The sequence below is a fragment of the Mobula birostris genome, chromosome 27, assembly GCF_030028105.1.
Source record: "Mobula birostris isolate sMobBir1 chromosome 27, sMobBir1.hap1, whole genome shotgun sequence".
Taxonomy (NCBI): Eukaryota; Metazoa; Chordata; class Chondrichthyes; order Myliobatiformes; family Myliobatidae; genus Mobula; species Mobula birostris.
Window position 1 is genome coordinate 46552383 of NC_092396.1, and position 22387 is coordinate 46574769.

The window sequence follows — 22387 nt, forward strand, 5'->3', positions numbered from 1 at the left end:
TCCTCTGGCTCCTTGTTCCACGTACCAACATTACCCTCTCCGTGAAAAAATTTCCCCTCATATCTTTAAATCTTAACCCTATCACCTTAAATCTATGCCCTCTCGTTTTAGGCATACCTACCATGGGAAAAAAGACTGTGACTATCCGTGCTATCTAGTTGTAATAAACTTCTATAATGTCACCTCTCAGCCTCCTTCACTTCAAAAAAAAATCCCAACATCTCCAGTATCTTATAACTCAAGTTTTTCAGTCCTGGCAACACCCTTGTAAATCTTCTCTGCACTCTCTCTTCCCTAATCCCAGCTATCCTATAGTGCAATGATAAGACCTGCACATAATGAAAACCAAGGTGGCTTTCTGATCTGGTCCTACTTACTTTCATTTGGCCATTTGTCTGCATTTTGCCCATATCAACAGCAATCTGGAAAATCAACACTCCACTATCAACCTCTGGCTTCTTCTACCAAGCTAATTTGTATCCTGTTCGCTAGCATCCTCTAGATCCCATATGATCTAACCTTCTGAATCAGCCTATTACGCAGGAACTTGTTAAAGTACCTTATAAGGGTTATGTGCTCAATGTCTACCACCCTGCCCTAATCAGTCCTCTTTGTCTCATGTTCGAATACACAATCAAATCCATGAGACATGATTTTCCATGTTCAAAGCAATGTTGGCTATACCTCATCAGTCCTTGCCTTTCCAGTGCAGCTGGATCCTGTCTCTTAGAACGCACTCCAGAAACTTAACCACTGCTAATGTTAGGCTCACCAACCTGTAACTCCGTAAATTGTCCTTGCAGACTTTTAAGTAAAAACACAACATGCAGTCTTCCAATACCTCATTCATGTTAATAAAGATATAAAATCATCTCTGCCAAAGCCCCAGCAATCTTCTCACAACGTCCTAGTATACACTTGGTCAAGCCCCGCTGATATACCCACCTTTATGTGCTTCAGGACACTTTATCTGATAATGCTCCTTGGGATTATTTGCTACAGTAAAAGTGCCTGATAAAGTTTTATAATATTCTTCTTCAGTTTGTACTGAACCCAGTATATCTTAAGAAAACAAACTTACACATGTTGATAAGGTGGTAAAGAAGGTGTATGGTATGTTTGTATTTAACTTCAAAGTAAATTTATTATTAAAGTATATATCACCATATACTACCCTGAAATTCATTTTCTTGTGAGCATACTCAATAAACCCATAATTGAATAATAACCATAAGAGACTTAATGAAAGCATGCGCCAACTTGAGTGTTCAATCAGCGTGCAAAAGAGACAAACTGCAAATACAAAAAGAAAGAAATAATAATAATAAATAAGTGAACAATAAATATTGTGAACATGAGATAGAGTCCTTGAAAGTGAGTCTATAGGTTGTGGGTACATTTCAATGATGGGGCAAGTGAAGGCATCCCCTTCGGTTCAAGATCCCGGTGGTTGAAAGGTAATAACTGTTCCTGAACCAGTTATTCCTGGTGGCGGCAGTGAGGAGAGACCGTGTCCTGGATGCTGGGGGTCACTGATGATGGCTGCTGCTTTCCTGCGACAATGCTTCTTATAGATGTGCTCAATTGTGGTGAGGGATATACCCATGATGGACAAGGCTATATCCACTACTTTCTGTAGGATTTTCCTTTCAAGGATTGGTGTTTCCATATGAGGCTGTGATGCAGTCAGTCAATATACTATCTACCAAACATCTATAGAAGTTTGTCATGCTGAGACATAACAAACTCCTGAAAAAGAAGAACTGCTGCCGTGCTTACATGCTGAGCTGAGGACATGTCCTCCGAAATGATAAAACCAAGCAATTTAAAGTTGCTGACCCTCTCCACCTCTGATCCTCCAATAAGGATTCATGGACCTTTGGTTTCCTGCTCCTGAAATCAATAATTGGTCTTGTTGACATTGAGTAACAGGTTGTTGCTGTGGTTTCAATCTCCCTCCTATATGCTGATTCATCACCACCATTAATTCGGGCTATGACAGTAGTATCATCAGCAAACTTTAATATAGCATTGGAACTTTGTATTTGCATGGCCACACAGTCATGAGTGTTATGTGAGTAGACCAGGAGCTAAGCACACAACCTTGTCATGCACCTGTGCTAATAGAGAATGTGGGGGAGATTATGTTGCCAATCCAAACTGACTGAGTGTCAGTACCTCCAGATGAACTCTTGTCTTTTTGCGTGTTTTCCCCCTAGCTGTTAGTCTGCGGTTTTGTATTGCCATGTGGTCCTGTCCCCACTCCTGCTCTACTCCAGCCCCTGTATTACTGAGTACTCCGTCTCTCATCTGTTTCTCATTATTACCTGTATTGCTGCCACCTGTGTCTCATTGTGCTCCACCTATCATCTGCCTCTCTGTTTATTGCTCAGTGTATTTCAGTCCTGTGTTTTCACCTATTTGTTGCCAGATTGTGCCAGTGAATTTTCCTGAGCTTTTCCAGCATTTGTATCTGTACTCTGTCCATTTGAATATCAACTCTGCCTGTTTCCCAATTTTGGTTTACTCTGGATGTTTTGATCTCTGCCTGAACTTTGACGCCCACTTTGTTTGCACCTCGGGATTTGTTACTCAATATCATTGTGCGCACAACTGGGTCTGCGATTGGATCCCTGCTTCAGTGCCCTGACAGTACAATCTGGCCAGAATGGATCCAGCAGACCCCGGTCATCTGAGAACTGCCCTGGAACAACAGGGAGTGATGCTGGTGAGACACCAGAACCAACTGGACTCCGTGTTCAGGGCAGTGGAGTCGCTTTCTGCCAATGTAGCCGATCTTGTGGCTCAGACTCAGTCACTCCAGCTGTCCCAGAGCACCCATTAACATTCTGCGACTGCGTCTTCTGCCCCGCCCTCCGTATTCTCGCTCACTCCTCCTGTCCAAGAGCCCCGTCTGCCTCCTCCAGAAAAGTACTCAGGTGATCCTGGTACCTGCTGCTTTTTTCTTTCCCAGTGCACCCTCATTTCTGAATTACAACCAACAACCATTCCAACTGATCGAGTCAAGGTAGCCGATGTCATCACCCAACTGTCCGGTCGGGCAAGAGAATGGGAAACAGCCGTCTGGGAGGCAGGCTCCCCTTTCTGCAGTAGTTTTCAGTTATTTTCTGAGGAGATAAGAAACATGTTTGATCGCTCCAAATATGGGAGAGAGGCTACCCGTGAAATGCTGCACATGCACCAAGGGTGCAGGTTACGCCATAGAGATCCAGTCCCTAGCCACCTCCAGCGGCTGGAACTCGGAGGCACAGTATGACACCTTCCTGATCAGCCTCTCCAAAGACATCAAAGATGAGCTGGTCACCCAGGACCTTCCTGCCACCTTTGAAGCCCTGGTGGATTTGGCCATCCATATTGATGTTCGCCTTCAACGGTGCCGCAGGGAGGAGTTTCAGAGGGTCCCTGAGGGCATACGGTGAGTTCCAACCTCCTCATCAGTCTACATTGCCCTGACATTTGCTCCCATCTACAATTCCTGTTCCAGAGCCCGAAGCTATGCATGTTGACTGTACCCGCCTGATGCCCACTGAAAGACAAAGGAGAATCAGCACCCGCTCCTGTCTGTACTGTGGCCAACCAGACCACTTAATCTCCACCTGCCCAGTAAAAGCCAAGCGCTCACCAGTAGGACGAGGAGTACTGGTGAGCGTGACCCCTGGCTGGCCCTCCTCGATACCACTCACTCTCGTACCTGCTTCTCTGGAGTGGAGCGTCCACCCACCAGCAGTCTCCATCTTGGTTGATTCTGGTGCGGAGGGGTGTTTTATCGATTCCGGCTGGCTGCCCAGTGGGGATTACCCATGTCTGCTCTCCAATCACCAGTGGTGGCCAACGCCTTGGGCGGTCAGAGACTAGCTAACATCACCCTGGTCACGGCCCCAGTGAGTCTCAGTTTATCCAGCAACCATCATGAACAGTTAACCCTTTATGTTATTGATTCTCCTCAAGCTCCCATTGTCCTGGGACATCCCTGGTTAGTTAAACACAACACCTGCACTGACTGGCTCAGTCGCAAGATTGTAGGCTGGAGCCCATTTTGTCACTCCATGCTCAGATCCCCTTGTCTCCAAGCGCAGATCCCCCCCCAAGGAATTTCTGGTCCTTAGTGTCATCCTTAGTGTCATACATGGACCTCAAGGCTGTTTTCAGCAAGTCCCGGGCCACTTCCCTACAGCTTCATCGCCCATATGATTACCCCATTGACCTCTTACCTGGCACATCTCCCCCCAGGGGCGACCTGTATTCCCCGTCTGTACCTGAAACAGAAGCCATGGGTAAGTACATTCAAGAGTCTGTGGCTGCAGGCATCATCCGGCCATCCTCCTCCCCTGCTGCTGCTGGGTTTTTCTTTGTTGAAAAGAAGGACGGCTCCTTGCATCCATGCATTGATTACCATTGTGACAAAAGACCAAGTTATCAGAAGATTGATGCCGATGAGAAGGATAAGAGAGACAATGGGGAAACATTCATTAATGTTAATGGGAGATGAGAGAGAATAACGAAAAGAGACACAGTTCCGAGTATTGTCAGACTGGTTGCTTTGAACCTGAACCGTGTGAAGTTTGACAGACAGGCGATACCCCAGCGGGGGATAAAAGGAACAAGTTCGCTAAGGCAAGACACACCACGACACCACGAGATCACGAGGTAACGAGACCCTGGAAGTGCGGTGTGCCCCTCCACAAGTTAGTGGGAGTTTTTGGAGGTCTGGTCGCGGGACCGACCATAGACGCACAGGGTGGAAAGGTATGATCGGCGGGAACCTGGTGTGTGTGTCCACCCCTGCCTGGGTGCCGGGTTCACCGCAGAAGAACGATTGTATCCGGAATGGAGGGGTCACAGTCGGTGACCTCAGAAGACATTACAAAGGGCTCGCCCGAAAGCTAACTGCGAGGAATATCAAAGGTCTGCTTGAATCCGATTTGAATATCGTCATTCGCTCGCGCGCTCTCTCTCTCTCTCTCTCTCTCTCTCTCTCTCTCTCTCTCTCTCTCTCTCTCTCTCTCTCTCTCTCTCTCTCTCTCTCTCTCTCTCTCTCTCTCTCTCTCTCTCTCTCTCTCTCTCTCTCTCCCTCTCCCTCTCTCTCTCTCTCTCTCCAACGGCACAACAGCGATTTCTACGAACTGTATTCAGCTGAACTGAACTCTGCGTCACTTGAAACTGATCATTTACCCCTAGACTGCGATAGAGCTTGATTGATTCCTATTATCCTAGTTCTGTGTACATGCGTGTTTTATCATTGCTAACCTGTTGCATTTATATCCTTACTATTAGAATACTGTGTTACTTATTTCTTTAATAAAAACTTCCTTAGTTCCAGTAATCTAGACTCCAACTAAGTGGTCCATTTCCGCTGGTTTGGCAACCCAGTTACGGGGTACGTAACACCGTGGACTGAATGAAGTCACTGTTAAGAACTGTTACCCTCTTCTGCTCATGACCTCAGCATTTGAACTACTGCAAGGAACCTCAGTTTTCACCAAGCTTGATCTCCGTAACGCCTACCATCTTGTCTGCATCCACGAAGGGGACAAGTGGAAGACAGCCTTCAACACCACCTCAGGCCATCATGAGTATCTGGTCATGCCATTCAGTCTCACCAACTTCCCCGCCATCTTCCAAGCCCTGGTAAATGACGTTCTCAGGGACATGCTGAACCAATCTGTTTTTGTGTATCGCAACGACATGTTGATTTTTTTCTATGTCTCTTGCTGAACACACAGGTCACATCCTTAGAGTTCTCCAGCGCCTTCTGGAGAACCAGCTCTTTGTGAAGGCTGAGAAATGTGACTTTCATCGCAATACTATCTCCTTCCTGGGGTATGTAATTTCAGGCAGTTCCATTCAGATGGACCAACATAAGGTCAAGGCGGTGATCGAATGGTCCCAACACTGAAACGCTTCTTAGGCTTTGCTAACTTCTATCGCCACTTCAGCAGAAATTACAGTACACTAGCTGCACCACTCACTGTTCTTACCTCATCTGCTGTCAAAGATGTGACATAGAATCAGAAGATGTTGAATCTTTGTGGGTTGAGTAAAAAAACTGCAAGGGTAAAAAGACGTTGATGGCAGTTATGTATAGGCCTCCCAACAGTGGCTGGGAGGTGGACGACAGTTTGCAACAGAAAATAGAAAAGGTGAGTCAAAAAGGCAATGTTATGGCAGTCATGGGAGATTTTAACATGCAGGTCAATTGGGAAAATCAAGTTGGTAATGGATCTCAAGAGAGTGAGTTTGTTGAATGCCTAAGAGATAGATTTTTACAGCGCAGTTTGTTATTGAGCTTACCAGGGGATCAACTATAATGTATTGGGTATTATGTAATGAACCAGAGGCGATTAGGGAGCTTAAGGTAAAAGAACCCTTAGGAACCAGTGATCACAATGATTTAGTTCAACTTGAAATTAGATAGGGAGAAAGTGAAGTCTGATGTAGCAGTATTTCAGTGGAGTAAGGGATATTACAGTGGTATGAGAGAAGGGTTGGCCAAAGTAATTTGGAAAGAGCTACTGGCGTGAGTTTCTGAGAAAAATGAGGAAGGTGCAGAACATGTATTCCAAAAATGAAGAAATACTCAAATGGTAAAACAGTACAACTGTGGCTGACAAGGGAAGTCAAAGCTATTGTAAAAGCAAAAGAAAGTGCATACAACAAAGCGAAAATAAGTAGGAAGATAGAGAAATGGGAAGTTTTCGAAAACCTACAGAGAGCAACTAAAAAAATCACTAGGGAAAGATGAAATATGAAACCAAGGTAGCAAATGACAGCAAAGTAGATCATATAAGTTTTTTTTCAAGTATGTTAAAAATAAAAGACAAATGAGAGTAGATATAGGACCACTAGGACATGAGGCAGGAGAAATAATAACGGGGGACAAGAAGATGGCCGATGAACTAAACAAGTATTTTGCATCAGTCTTCCCTGTGGAAAACTCTAGCAGTATGCCTGATGTTGTAGTGTGTGAAGGAAGACAAGTTGGTGCAGTTACTGTTACAAGGAAGAAGGTGCTCAAAAAGCTGAAACACCTATAAGTCACCTGGACCAGAGGAACTGCACCCTAGGGTTCTGAAAGAGGTAGCGTTAAAAGATTATGGTGGCATTAAAAATCATTGGACTCCGGCATCATGCCGTAGGACTGGAAAATTGCAAATGTTACTCCACTCTTTAAGAAAAGAGGAAGGCAGCAGGAAGGAAATTATAGACCAGTTAGCCTGACCTCAGATGTTAGAATCAACTGTTAAGGATGAAGTGATGGAGTACTTGGTGACACAGGACAAGATATTACAAAGTCAGCATCGTCTTCGTCAAGGAAAATGATGCCTGACGAACCTGTTGGAATTCTTTGAGGAGATTACAAGTAAGATAGATAAAGGGAATGCAGTGGATGTTGTATACTTGGACTTTCAGAAGGTCTTTGACAAGGTGCCTCACGTGAGGTGGCTTACCAAGTTAAGAGCCCATGGTATTAACAGGAAAGTTACTAACATGGTTAGAGCATTGGCTGTTTGGTAGGAGGTATAAAAGTGGTTGGCTGACAGTGACTAGTGGTGTTCGCAGGGGATGGTGTTGGGACCATTTCTTTTTATGCTGTATATAAATGATTTAGATGATGGAATAGATGGCTTTGTTGCCAAGTTTGCAGATGATACGAAGATTGGTGGAGGAGCAGGTAGTGTTGAGGAATCGGGTAGGATACTGAAAGACTCGGATTGGGAGAATGGGCAAGAAAGTGGTAAATGAAATACAACGTTGAAAGATGCATGGTCATGCACTTTGGTAGTAGAAATAAATGTGCGGACTATTTTCTAAATAGAGAGAAAATCCAGGAATCTGAGACGCAGAGGGACTTGGGAGTCCTTGTGCAGAATACCCTAAAGGTCAACTTGCAGGTTGAGTTGGTAGTGAAGAAGGCAAATGCCATGTTAGCATTCATTTCAAGAGCTCTAGTATACAACAGCAAGGACGTGAGGCTTTATAAGGCATTGGTGAGGACTCGTCTTGAATATTGTGAACAGTTTGGGGCCCGTCAGCCATGATTGAATGGTGGAGCAGGCTCGATGGGCCAGCTGGCTCCTAAGTCTTATTTCAGACTGAGATGAGAAAATGCTCTTTAGATTCTACCTCAAAGAACTTTTGGCTAATCATTCACTGAGTGTTTCCAAAACTTAGACTGATGGGTTCAAGGACACAGAGATGGGTTTAGGGACACAGAGGGAATCAGGTGAATGGAGTATCAGATAGGACAGACAAAACAGTCGTAATATTGTTAGAAAATGGTGGTCAGGCCCAATGCAATGTTCAGTCAACTGAATATAAAGGCCAAGTTGTTGCTTCACAATATCAGCCACAAGAAAGGTTGGGGGTGTTGTGAATAGTGTGGCGGGCTCTCAGAGGTTACAGCAGGACATTGATAGGATGCAAAACTGGGCTGAGAAATGGCAGATGGAGTTCAACCCCGATAAGTGTGAGGTGGTTGATTTTGGTAGGCAAAATTTGATGGCAGAATATAGTATTAATGCTAAGACTCTTGGCAGTGTGGAGGGTCAGAGGGATCTTGGGATCCAAGTCCAGAGGATGCTCAAAGCAGCTACGCAGGTTGACGCTGTGGTTAAGAAGGCATATGGTATATTGGCCTTCATTAATCGTGGAATTAGGCGGGAGGAGAGAATGGCAGCGTGACGCAGCGCGCGCAGCTCTCCAGTGAAATGATATCATATTTGTAATTAGGATGCCATGCACAATTCTGATTTGATGGAGACAGACATGAGAAGCACAGAGGAACATCTGAAGAAAACTTCTGAAATGCCCGGTTCGCTGCCGCTGCTACTGTGCGATCAAGAATCTCCGGAGGGAAGGCCCCCAGATCCTCGGCTTTGCCTGCTGCTCGCGACTGAGGCTGGGGTCGAAGCATTCGGCAGAGGTGGTACTCAGTACTCGGTGTCAGAAGGCTGATCTGAGGCTCGAAGTTTTCGGACGACTCAGAGTCGGACTGTGGTCGGGCATGGCAGGGAGAGTTTTCTTCCTTCTCCCGTCTGCGTGAGATATGGGACTTACGAGAGACTTTGAACTTTTTTTACTGTGACCATGGCCTGTTCTTCATCAAATTGTGGTATTGTTGCACTGTTGTAACTATATGTTATAATTATGTGGTTTTTGTTAGTTTTTCCGTCTTGGTCTGTCCTGTGTTTCTGTGATATCACACCAGAGGAATATCGTATCATTTCTTAATGCATGCATTACTAAATGACAATAAAAGAGGGCTGCGAGTCCTCATAATCTAATCTAATTGAATTTAGGAGCCGAGAGGTAATATTGCAGCTATATAGGACCCTGGTCAGACCCCACTTGGAGTACTGTGCTCAGTTCTGGTTGCCTCACTACAGGAAGGATGTGGAAGCCATAGAAAGGGTGCAGAGGAGACTTACAAGGATGTTGCCTGGATTGGGGAGCATGCCTTATGAAAACAGGTTGAGAAATTCGGCCTTTTCTCCTTGGAATGACGGAGAATGAGAGGTGACCTGATAGAGGTGTATAAGATGATGAGAGGCATTGATTGTGTGGATAGTCAGAGGCTTTTTCCCAGGGCTGAAATGGTTGCCACAAGAGGACACAGGTTTAAAATGCTGGGAATAAGGTACAGAGGTGATGTCAGGAGTAAGTTTTTTTTACTTAAAGTGGTGAGTGTGTGGAATGGGCTGCCAGCAACGGTGGTGGAGGCGGATACGATAAGGTCTTTTAAGAGACTTTTGGATAGGTACATGGAGCTTAGAAAAATAGAGGGCTATGGGGAAGTCTAGTAATTTCTAAGGTAGGGACATGTTCGGCACAACTTTGTGCACCGAAGGGCCTGTATTGTGCTGTAGGTTTTCTATGTTTTTAGTTACAGAATACACGTGGACTAAGATGTTAACTATCCTGTGCTATCACCAGTGGGATCATCAGTTGATCTGCCACCTGTCTTCAGAAGTTTCGACCCACTTATGATCAAGACTCCCTCAAGGTGTGGGCCAGCAGTGCTAAAGCACCACCTCCCACTGGTGAGTTTAAAAACTTGGCATCTGCCTCCATCAGAGTTGTTGGGTGCTTCCATCCAACAGACAGTCTGCTCTTCAGGTGTCTATGCAACTACTGAAGGGTTTACAAAAGATGTATACACTGTCTGACTATCGGCCCCTCTGGACATACTTGGTCCACACCCATGCTGATCCTTTCTCTGCTGCCTCAGCTACAGCCCTGCTGATTGACTTGATCTCTCTTCTAGTGAAGCCAAGGTCACGCAGCCACTTCTGGAGAATGAATGCAATAAACCACGGCAGCCTACTTCGAATGGATAGCACGAGACCTTCCATCCTCTGTCTCTGCACTCTGATCTTAATTCTGCATACTTGGTTAACTTGCGCTCATGGGCTTCATCGATGTTGTCTTCCCAGGGGACTGTGAGTTCACCAATAACCACTTCTCTACTAGTGTCAGACCATACGACTATACCTGGACGCAATGTGGTGAAAGCTATTTGCTCCGGGAAACTGCCTTTCCCATCCAGGTCAGCCTTGACACACCAATCATTGGCTGAAGAAAGTATGCTTGATCGTGAGCCTGCGCTGTATACCCTTGACTTGGAGCCTTCTTTCGCAAATGATATGCAATGTTCTGTGCAGCACGGGGCATGAGATAAGTTGTGCTGCAGTACTCTCTGCTCAACCGCTTGTTACAACTTTAAGAACGTTGTCATGTCTCCAGGTGTACATGCCGCTGGAAAGATTGACTCTGCATGCACTCAAGATATGTTGAAGTGTTCCCTTCTCGCCACAAGCAGCACACCTGTCTGTCTTATCTTCATACCAGGTGCTGAGGTTGGCAGGTGTTGGGAGCAGATCGTACGCTGCTCTGCATGGGACATTGCCACTTCATAGACAGTTAGTAGCCACATTATCCGTGGCATCAGTCCGTACTGCAAGCACCACAACTTCAACTTGCCAGGCAAGCCACACTTGTCAACAGACATCAGACCTCTGCTGATCTGTTCTCCTGTCTCTTGAACCCTCTTGGTGTCTCTCAGCTCCTCTGTGTACCATCGCCCAAGGCTCTTAACTGGTTGGTCCTGAATGGATGGAATCTCCTCTCCACAAAGGGTGAAATGAAAGTCAACTAGCTTTCCTCTCCTGAGAACAAGGCTGCTTTGCTTCTTGGTCTTGAAATTCATTCTTCCCCAATCCATTAGCTCCTCGAGTCTAGATAGTACATTTTCCACTGCCTCCGTGCTGGGACCCAAAAGGGTAAGATCATCCATGAACGCTCGTATTGGTGGTAACTCCTCTCCGCCATCAAGTGCGACACCTGGTCCCACTGATTCTGCAGCCCTCACAATGACCTCCATGGCTAACACAAAAAGGATGAGTGAAATTGCACATCCCATTGGGATCCCAACATCCAAGCTCTGCCACCTAGTTGTAGACTGCTGAGTGGAAAAGCTCATCCGGAAATTGTTGTAGTACTGCATAACAAAGTTCCTCACCTTAGCAGGAATCCATAGGAATTCCATCGCAAACTCAATCAGGACATGGGGAACAGAACCGTACACATTTGCCAAATCAAGCCAAACTACAGTCAGATTTCTTCTCAACCTTTTTGACTCCTGGATCGTATGCCATATCATACTAGAATGTTCAAGGCATCCTGGGAAGCCTGGTACTCCTGCCTTCTGCACAGATGTATTTACTAATCCATTCCCTATCAAAAATGAAGATATTCTTTCTGTCAGAATGCCAAACATAATCTTCCCCTCTACATTCAGCAGTGAAATTGGTCGGAACTGATTCAATGTAGGAGAATTCTCTTCCTTCGGGATATATACTCCTTCAGCCTCACTCCGCGACAAAGGAACAACACCTTGTCTCCACACCACCTTTAACAATCTCAAGTATTTCCTCAGCTGTTCACACTTCTTGAACACCTTATACGGCACTCCATTAGGTCCTGGCATTGGCCTGACCTTGCCTTTCTGACGAACCATTCAACTTTGCCAGTTTGGGTTCTGACAAATCGAACTTCACTCCTGGCTCGGTAGGCTTCACAAGCCCTGAAATGTCAAGCAAAGGAGCCTCCTGCTGTTCGTTAGAGTAAGTGCTTGCCAGGTGATCCTCAAGTTCTTGTTGAGAGATGTTAAGCTGCCCGCTCTTACTTTGTTCAAACAGTTTCTTTGTGAATTCGTGAGGGTTCTCAAAGAACAACTTTCTTGCCTTCTCTCTCTTCTTTCTCTTTTTATGTTGTGACTCTGCACAACGGAGTGATGCTAACTTTATTTGAAAATGCTCTCAGAGGTCAGCAAGACCTGGCTTGTCACCCTAACTTGTTACCTTCCACCTCTGTCTCAATGATCTAAGCTCTCTCCTCAACCTACTAATCTCCTTCTGGCACCTGCTTGGTTGCTGCGTAGGCTTTGCTTTCTTCAACTCAACCAAACCAAACCTATACTTTCCAACATCGTAAATTATATCACCCATCACTTCCAACTTTCTCTTTGATGTTCCCCTGAGAGTGTTCTCCAACATCATACTGATATCCTCATCAAACACACGCCAAGCCTTCTCATCTGCCATTGCTGCCACTTGACCTTCCTCTTCTTCTCTACCCCCACACCACCGCCATCATGCGAAGGATCTACCTGGGTACTGTGGTCTGAAACCTGACCTGGGTTATCTCTCATCTGACCTGGAGTATGATGACTCTCTCCAGAGCGAATCACTGTGGCTTGTGAATGAGTGGTTGAAAAGACCACATCATCTGTGCTTGGTGAAGTAATCTCATCTTCAGCCGCTGGGATGGAATAGCACCTCAACTTTGCTTGGTGGACTCGTAAACCCTTAATGCTGAAAAACGCTCTCCCACACCAACACACTAGACACTCAGAGCCTCTTATCCTAGCTCTTGGTCGTAGTCGTTCCCTGTAATTAACTGTATCCGTCTGATTGGGTCCATCATTCTCACTCCCTCTCGGAGGACCCCGAGGGTATGTTTCTCTGTGTGAAATAGAAGCTTCAAGAGGTGGGTGCTCTTCTGAGCTGGTGCCCGGACTGCCAATCCTGACACCCCTGGTGCCAGTCTTTCCTGGCTGTCTGCTGTCTCTCCATGCTGTCACCGGACTATTCCAGTTTGCCAACCAGACTATTCCTGGTAGTCACTGGTGTCCAGAACAAAAGAGTTACAGAATACACGTGGACTAAAATGTTAACTGTCCTGTGCTATCAGGAACAATATTCCATGCAATCTTATATTTGAGGTTAAATAGTTTCTCCAGCTTTATGTAATTATAGTGGGGACATTTGTTTTAGTTGAAAGATTATAAAAGCTGATTGCATTGGAAAAGGCCTCCAAGGGAAATCAGGATTTCCTGACAAAGTAACCATGCAGAAACCTTCTGCCTCTGATAGTTCCTGCTATAATGGCCCCATTTGACTGACTTTGGACAGTGCCTGATTAATTTATTGGATAAACTTCTGTTGAACTGCTGTGATAATGCTGAGTTCCCAGTCCAAATTTCCCCAAGTGATGGATCACTTCATCTTTAATACAGAGAGCACTTAATCTGACTTCATCCAAGTATGCTCCAGGAATGACAGGGGACCTCATCCAATCCCTTGTGCTAAACCTATGCTCCTGGTAAACAGACCCAAATTGCAAAATCTGGCTCTCACATTGTCACATTGTTCTGAGTTGTGCAATATGAAATGAAAACAAAAAAACTATCACTGAACAGACTGTTAATGCACAGTACAAGAAGGGAATGTAGCCTCTGTGGGTATATTTAATTCAGAAGGTGATAGTTTCCTGATTGGTCAGGGCATCAAAGGATATCGCGATAACGCAGGTGTATGAAATCCAGGATCAGCCATGATTGAATAGCAGAAACGACTCGATGGGCTGAATAGCCTAATTCTGCTCCTATGTCTTGTGCTGTTGTGTATTGGGACAGTTAAATCACCAACAGTTGCTCACTGTGGGAATGACTGGTGCAGAATTGTCTTAGTCCATAAACTCAAGCACCTCTCACAGACATGTAATAGTGACAGTTATGGCCTATGGAAGGCCATTGTGAGAGACAAAATGTGAAGTTAGAGACACAGCCAGATGCTGTGGCAGGGTTTGTATGTCATTCCTTCCTAGAAGGTAACACTGAACAGCATAAATTCTTCACTCTCCGATGTACACAACTCTGAAATGGAGCATGACACTATACCTGTGTGATTCCGCACAGCATCTCGTGACTCTATCACTTCTGTCTCCAAGACCTATGCCAGAACATACTTCAAAACAATAAACCTTCACAAGAAATCAGGATGAAGATGTGCCTGGCCAGATGCTGAAAACTTGTGCCAACCAACTGGCTGACGTGTTTAAGGACATCTTCAACCTCTCATTACTGCAGTCAGAGGTTCCCATCTGCCTCAAAAGGCATAAAGCATACCAGTGTCCAAGAAGAGCAGGGTGAGCTGCCTCAATGACTATTGCTCAGACATTCAGATAAGGACCATAAGACAGGAGCAAAATTAGGCTATTCGGCTCATTGACTCTTCTCCACCATTTCATCACGGCAGATCCATTTTTCTCTCAACCACATTCTCCTGCCTTCTCTCTGTAACCTCTCACACCCTGACTAATCAAGAATCTATCAACCTCTGCCTTAAATACACCCAATAACCTGTCTTCCACAGCCACCTGTGGCAAAGAATTCCATTGATTCACCACCCTCAGGCTAAAGAAATTCCTTCTCACCTCCAGTTAAAATAGATGTCCCTCCATTCTGAGGCTTTTGCCTCTAGTCTTAGACCATCCCACCATAGGAAGCATTCTCTCCACATTCACTCTTTCTAGGCTTTTCAACATTTGATATATTCAAATGAGATCCTACCTCATTCTTTAAAATTCTTGTGAGTACAGGCCCAGAGCTGTCATTTACTCATCATAACATAAGCCTTTCATTCCAGCAATCATTCTTAGAATCTCCTCTGAATCCTCTCCAATGTCAGCACATCCTTTCTTACATAGGGCCCAAAGCTGCTCCCAATACTCCATCTGATGCTACACCAGTGCCTCCTTTACTCCCTGTACACTCATGACTGTGTCGCCACCCACAGCTCCGATCTGCTAATTAAATTTGCAGATGACACTACATTGGTTGGCCTAATCTCATACAATAACGAGGCGGCCTACAGGAAAGAAGTAATCTCTCTGACACAGTGGAGTCAAGAAAACAACCTCTCTCTCAATGTCGCAAAAACAAAGGAGCTGGTTGTGAATTACAGGAAGAATGGAGACGGACTAACCACTATTGACGTCAATGGATCTGAGGTTGAGAGGGTAAGCAGCTTTAAGTTCCTCGGCATCCACATCACTGAGGATCTCGCGTGGTCTGTACACACCAGCTGTGCAGTGAAAAAGGAACAACAATGCCTCTTTCACTTCAGACGGTTGAAGAAGTTTGGTATGGACCCCCAGATCCTAAGAATTTTCTACAGGGGCACAATTGAGAGCATCCTGACTGGCTGCATCACTGCCTAGTATGGGAACTGTACCTCCTCTAATCGTAGGATTCTGCAGAGACTGGTGCGGACAGCCCAGTGCATCTGTAGTTGTGAACTTCTCACGATTCAGGTTATTTACAAAGACACTTGTGAGAAAAGGGCCCGAAGGATCATTGGGCATCTGAGTCATCCCAACCACAATCTATTCCAGCTGCTACCATCCAGGAAATGGTACTGCAGAATAAAAGCCAGGACCAACAGGCTCCGGGACAGCTTCTTCCACCAGGCCATCAGAATGATTAACTCACGCTGATTTGAATGTATTTCTATGTTATATTGACTGTTCTATTTATTATAAATTACTGTGATTGCATATTTAGATGGAGACGTAACGTAAAGATTTTTACTCCTAATATATGTGAAGGATGTAAGAAATAAAGTCAATTCAATTCAATTATAAGGCCTCAGCATTACATCCTTTCTTTTATATTCTGGTCCTCTCAAATTGAATGCTGACAATGCAATTGCCTTCCTCACCACTGACGCACCTGCAAATTATTCTCTAGGGAATCCTGCACGAGAACTCCCAAGTCCGTCTGCACCTCAGATTTTTAAATTTTCTTCCCATTTAGAAAATAGTCAACTTTATTCCTTCTAACAAAGTGGATGACCGTACACTTCCCAACACTCATTCTCTTAATCTGTCTAAATCCTTCTGCAGCTCCCTGCCCACCCTCCTATTTTTATATCATCTGAAAACTTGATCACAAAGCTATCAATTCCTTCATCCAGATCATTGATCTACAACATTAAAAGAAACAGTCCTGACATTGTTCACTGCGGAACACCACTAGTACCAGTGGGCATTCAGAGAAGGCTCCCTTTATTCCCACTCTTTGCCTCCTGCCAATCAGCCAATGTTCTATTCCTACTAGTGTAATACCCTGGTTTAAGACCATGCTTTAGAAATATAGAAATATAGAAAATAGGTGCAGGAGTAGGCCATTCGGCCCTTCGAGCCTGCACCGCCATTCAGTATGATCATGGCTGATCATCCAACTCAGAACCCTGTACCTGCCTTCTCTCCATACCCCCTGATCCCTTTAGCCACAAGGGCCATATTTAACTCCCTCTTAAATATCGCCAATGAACTGGCCTCAACTGTTTCCTGTGGCAGAGAATTCCACAGATTCACCACTCTCTGTGTGAAGAAGTTTTTCCTAATCTCGGTCCTAAAAGGCTTCCCCTTTATCCTCAAACTGTGACCCCTCATTCTGAACTTCCCCAACATTGGGAACAATCTTCCTGCATCTAGCCTGTCCAATCCCTTTAGAATTTTATACGTTTCAGTCAGATCCCCCCCTCAATCTTCTAAATCCCAGAGAGTACAAGCCTAGTCGATCCAGTCTTTCATCATATGAAAGCCCTGCCATACCAGGAATCAATCTGGTGAACCTTCTTTGTACACCCTCTATGGCAAGAATGTCTTTCTCCAGATTAGGGGACCAAAATTGCACACAATAATCCAGGTGTTGTCTCACCAAGGCCTTGTGCAACTGCAGTAGTACCTCCCTGCTCCTGTACTCAAATCCTCTTGCTATGAATGCCAGCATACCATTCGCCTTTTTCACCACCTGCTGTACCTGCATGCCCACTTTCAATGACTGGTGTATAATGACACCCAGGTCTCGTTGCACCTCTCTTTTTCCTAATCGGCCACCATTCAGATAATAATCTGTTTTCCTGTTCTTGCCACCAAAGTGGATAACCTGGCATTTATCCACATTAAGTTACATCTGCCATGAATTTGCCCACTCACCTAACTTATCCAAGTCACCCTGCATCTTTTTAGCATCCTCCTCACAGCCAACATTGCCGCCCAGCTTCGTGTCATCCGCAAACTTGGAGATGCTGCATTTAATTCCCTCGTCTAAGTCATTAATATATACTGTAAACAACTGGGGTCCCAGCACTGAGCCTTGCGGTACCCCACTAGTCACTGCCTGCCATTCTGAAAAGGTCCCATTTATTCCCACTCCTTGCTTCCTGTCTGCCAACCAATTCTCTATCCGCATCAATACTATACCCCCAATACTGTGTGCTTTAAGTTTGCACACTAATCTCCTGTGTGGGACCTTGTCAAAAGCCTTTTGAAAATCCAAATATACCACATCCACTGGTTCTCCCCTATTCACTCTACTAGTTACATCCTCAGAAAATTCTATGAGGTTCATCAGACATGATTTTCCTTTCACAAATCCATGCTGACTTTGTCCGATGATTTCACCGCTTTCCAAATGTGCTGTTATCACATCTTTGATAACTGACTCTAGCATTTTCCCCACCACAGTTGTCAGGCTTACTGGTCCATAATTCCCCGGTTTCTCTCTCCCTCCGTTTTTAAAAAGCGGGGTTACATTAGCCACCCTCCAATCCTCAGGAACTAATCCAGAATCTAAAGAGTTTTGAAAAATTATGACTACTGCATCCACTATTTCTTGGGCTACTTCCTTAAGCGCTCTGGGATGCAGACCATCTGGCCCTGGGGCTTTATCTGCCTTTAAGCCCTTCAATTTACCTAACACCACTTCCCTACTAACATGTATTTCCCTCAGTTCCTCCAGCTCACTAGACCCTCTATCCCCTACTATTTCCGGAAGATTATTTATGTCCTCCTTAGTGAAGACATTTTATTAATATTTGATTAGTACTTTATTTTATTAATATGCTGTGGGTATTTTATTTTCTGCAGATTTTCTCAAAATGCAATAGGTGTTCCTTTAATTACATTATACAATCAAGTATTTCATTTTTGATATTTAAAATAAAAAAATCAGTTGATTTTTAAGTTAGGCTTGTTGAATTAGCCAAAAGGATTTGTCTTGGGAACATTCTGGAGAGAGCATGGGAAGAGAACAAGGGGGATTTTCTAGCAAGAGCACGGAATCGGAGGAGAATGGAAGCGGTCAATGAACATTGGAGAAGAACATAGTGAAACATTCACAGAACCCATTTGGAAGGACAGATACTCATGTTGGAAAGACCTCATACTGACATTGACCTCATGGAGAATGTGCAGATAATTTTTAGTTAAGTAGTTAGCAGACAACATTGGAGAAAGTTTGACGCTTTTGCTTGGATGTTGTGTGAATATTTGTTTCCTAGGACAAGTTCTTCAGCGTGAAACCATTTCATGTTGTGAGAAAGCAAAGTGAAGGAAATTGGATTGACTATGCAACAATGAGCTCCAACAACCACGTGCACGATATAGATTTTTTATTGAAATACATGATAGTCCTTTTCTCTGTTTTGTATTATATGATATTACTGTGTTTGTTATAGTTCAAATTTTTTTGTCAATACAACTTCGATCTAAATTTATACTGGTGTGGCTTGAATTATTGTTTCCAGGCAAATGGTAAATTTGCTTTGGTGTGTCAATGTTCAGACAGCAACTCCTTCGTTTTCCTTTGGAAGGAACACTCAAGCTTTTATGTTTGTGTATAGCCAAAAACATATTTATCCTAGATGTGTTTGTTTAATGGAAATCACCTCTTTCATTGTTATTGCCATGCATTGTCAAGTTATGTTGCTGTTAGGTTGAATTCACAGTAATAGCTAACACATTACAAGCCTAAGATGAGAGGGTTACTTTAGTATGTTTCCTGTAATATCATGTGCTCTTACCTTGCTAAGCAGCCTCATGGGTGACACCCTGTCAAAGGCCTTCTGAAGATCCAAGTACACAACATCCAGCAATTCTCCTTTGTCTCTCTGCTTGTTATCTCTTTGAAGAATGCCAACAGATTAGTGAGGCAAGGTTTTCCCTTAAGGAAAACCATGCTGACTATGGCCTATTTTATCATGTGCTTCCAAGTACCCTGAAACCAAATCCTTAACAGACAGCTCCAACATCTTCCCAACCACTGAGCTTAGGTTAACTAGCCTATAATTTCCTTTCTTCTGCCTCCTTGAAGAGTGAAATGACAATCTGTATTAGCTAAAGTTATGACCAGTATCCAGAACTACTGTGATGATGGTGATAGCTATAATTAAGAACATAAGAACATAAGAAATAGGAGCAGGAGTAGGCCATCCCCGCCATTTGAGACCATCGAGGCTGCCCCACCATTCAATAAGATCATGGCTGATCTGTCCGTAAACTCAGCTCCATCTACCCTCCTTTTCCCCATAACCCTTAATTCCCCTACTATGTAAAGATCTATCTAACTGTATCTTAAATATATTTAGTGAAGAAGCCTCAACTACTTCCCCGGGCAGAGAATTCCACAGATTCACCACTCTCCGAGAAAAACAGTTTCTCCTCATCTCTGTCCTAAATTTTCTCCCCTGAATCTTGAGGCAATGTCCCCTAGTCCTAGTCTCACCTACCAATGGAAACAACTTTCCTACTTCTATCTTATCTATCCCTTTCAAAATTTTGTATGTTTCTATAAGATCCCCATTCATTCTTCTGAATTCCAGACAGTACAGTCCCAGGTGACTCAATTTCTCCTCACAGGTTAACCCCTTCATCTCTGGAATCAACCTGGTGAACCTCCTCTGCAGTGCCTCCAAAGCCAATATATCCTTCCTCAAGTATGGAGACCAGAACTACACACAGTACTCCAGGTGCGGCCTCACCAGTACCCTGTCCAGTTGCAGCATGACCTCCCTGCTCTTGAATTCAATTGCTCTAGCAATGAAGGCGAACATTCTACCTGCCTTCTTAATAACTTGTTGTACCTGCAAGCCAACTTTTTGGATTCAGGAACAAGCACTCCCAAGTCCCTCTTCACAACAACACGCTGCAATCTTTCACCATTTAAATAATAATATCGTCCCAACCGCTCAATAGACGACGCCATCGCCTATCACCCTCCACCTGGCCCTCAGCCACCTGGGCAAAAAAGACGCGTAAGTTTGAATGTTGTTTATAGACTTCAGTTCAGCATTCAATACAATCATTCCTCAGCACCTGATTGGAGAGCTGAAACTGCTGGGCCTGAACACCTCCCTCTGCAACTGGATCCTAGACTTCCTGACTGGAAGACCTCAGTCAGTCCGGATCGTGAGCAGCCAGGGCTACGTGCTCAGTCTACTGCTATTCACTCTGCTGACCCATGACTGTTCAGCAATATACAGCTCGAATCAAATCATCAAGTTCGCCGATGACACGACCGTGGTGGGTCTCATCAGCAAGAACGACGAGTTAGCATGCAGAGAGGAGGTGCAACAGCTACCAGACTGGTATAGAGCCAACAACCTGTCTCTGATTGTGAACAAAACAAAAGAGATGATTGATGACTTCAGGAGAGCATGGAGCGACCACTCTCTCCTGAACATTGACAGCTCCTCCGTTGAGATCCTTAAGAGCACCAAATTTCTTGGTGTTCACCTGGCGGAGAATCTCACCTGGTCCCTCAATACGAGTTCAATAGCCAAGAAAGCCCAGCAGCGTCTCTACTTTCTGTGAAGGCTGAGAAAAGTCCATCTCCCAACGCCCATCCAAACCACATTCTACAGAGTATTGAGAGCATCCTGAGCAGCTGCATCACTGCCTGGTTTGGAAATTGCACCATCTCAGATCACAAGACCCTGCAGTGGATAGTGAGGTCAGCTGAGAAGATCATCGGGGTCCCTCTTCCCGCCATTACAGACATTTACACTACACGCTGCACCCGGAAAGCCAACAGCATTGTGAAGGACCCCACGCACCCCTTATACAAACTCATCTCCCTCTGCCATCTGGCAAAAGGTACTGAAGTATTCAGGCTCTTATGACCAGACTGTGCAACAGTTTGTTCCCCAAGCCATCAGACTCCTTAATACTCAGAGACTAGACTGACATCTACATCACTTATTATTATATTGTAATTTGTCCTCTACTGTGCCTATTGTGTTGTTTATTATTTATTGTACTGCCCTGCACGGTTTTGTGCACTTTATGTAGTCCTGTGTAGGTCTGTAGTCTAGTGTAGTTTTTGTGTTGTCTTACGTAGTCTAGTGTAACCTTGTGTTGTCTCTACATAGTCTAGTGTAGTTTTGTGTTGTTTCATGTAGCACCATGGTCCTGGAGGAACGTTGTTTCGTTTTAACTGTGTACTGTACCAGCAGCTTATGGTCGAAATGACAATAAAAAGCGACTTGACTTGACTTGACTTGACTAATCTGCTCTTCTATTATTCCTTCCAAACTGGATGATCTTGCATTTACTGATGTTGTATTCCATCTGCCAGACCTTGGCCCACTCACTTAGCCTATCTATATTCCTCTGCAGTGTCTCCACATCCTCTGTCCAATTTGCTTTTCCACTCAGTTTAGTGTTGAATTTTGCTATGCTACACTCAGTCCCCTCTTCCAAATCATCAATGTAAATGGTAAACAGCTGCGGCACCCCACTCACCACTGACTGCCAACCGGAGAAACACCCACTTATACCAACTGTCTGCCTTCTTTTGATTAAGCAATCCTCTATCCATTCCAATACACTTCCTCCGACTCAATGCATTTGTATCTTATTTATAAGTCTCTTGTGCAGCACCTTATTGAACACCTTCTGGAAATCCAAGTATACGACATCCACCCATTCCCCTCTATCCACTGCACTCATTATGTCCTCAAAGAACTCCAGTAAGATTGTCAAACAGGACCTGCCCTTTCTGAATCCATGTTGTGTCTGTCTAAGGAACCACTCCTTTCTAAATGTTTCGCTATTTCTTCCTTAATGACAGCTTCAAGCATTTTCCCGACTACAGATGTTAAACTAACTGGCCTATAGTTGCCCGTCTTTTGCCTACATCCTTTTTTAAAAAGTGGTGTGACATTTGCTGTCTTCCAAT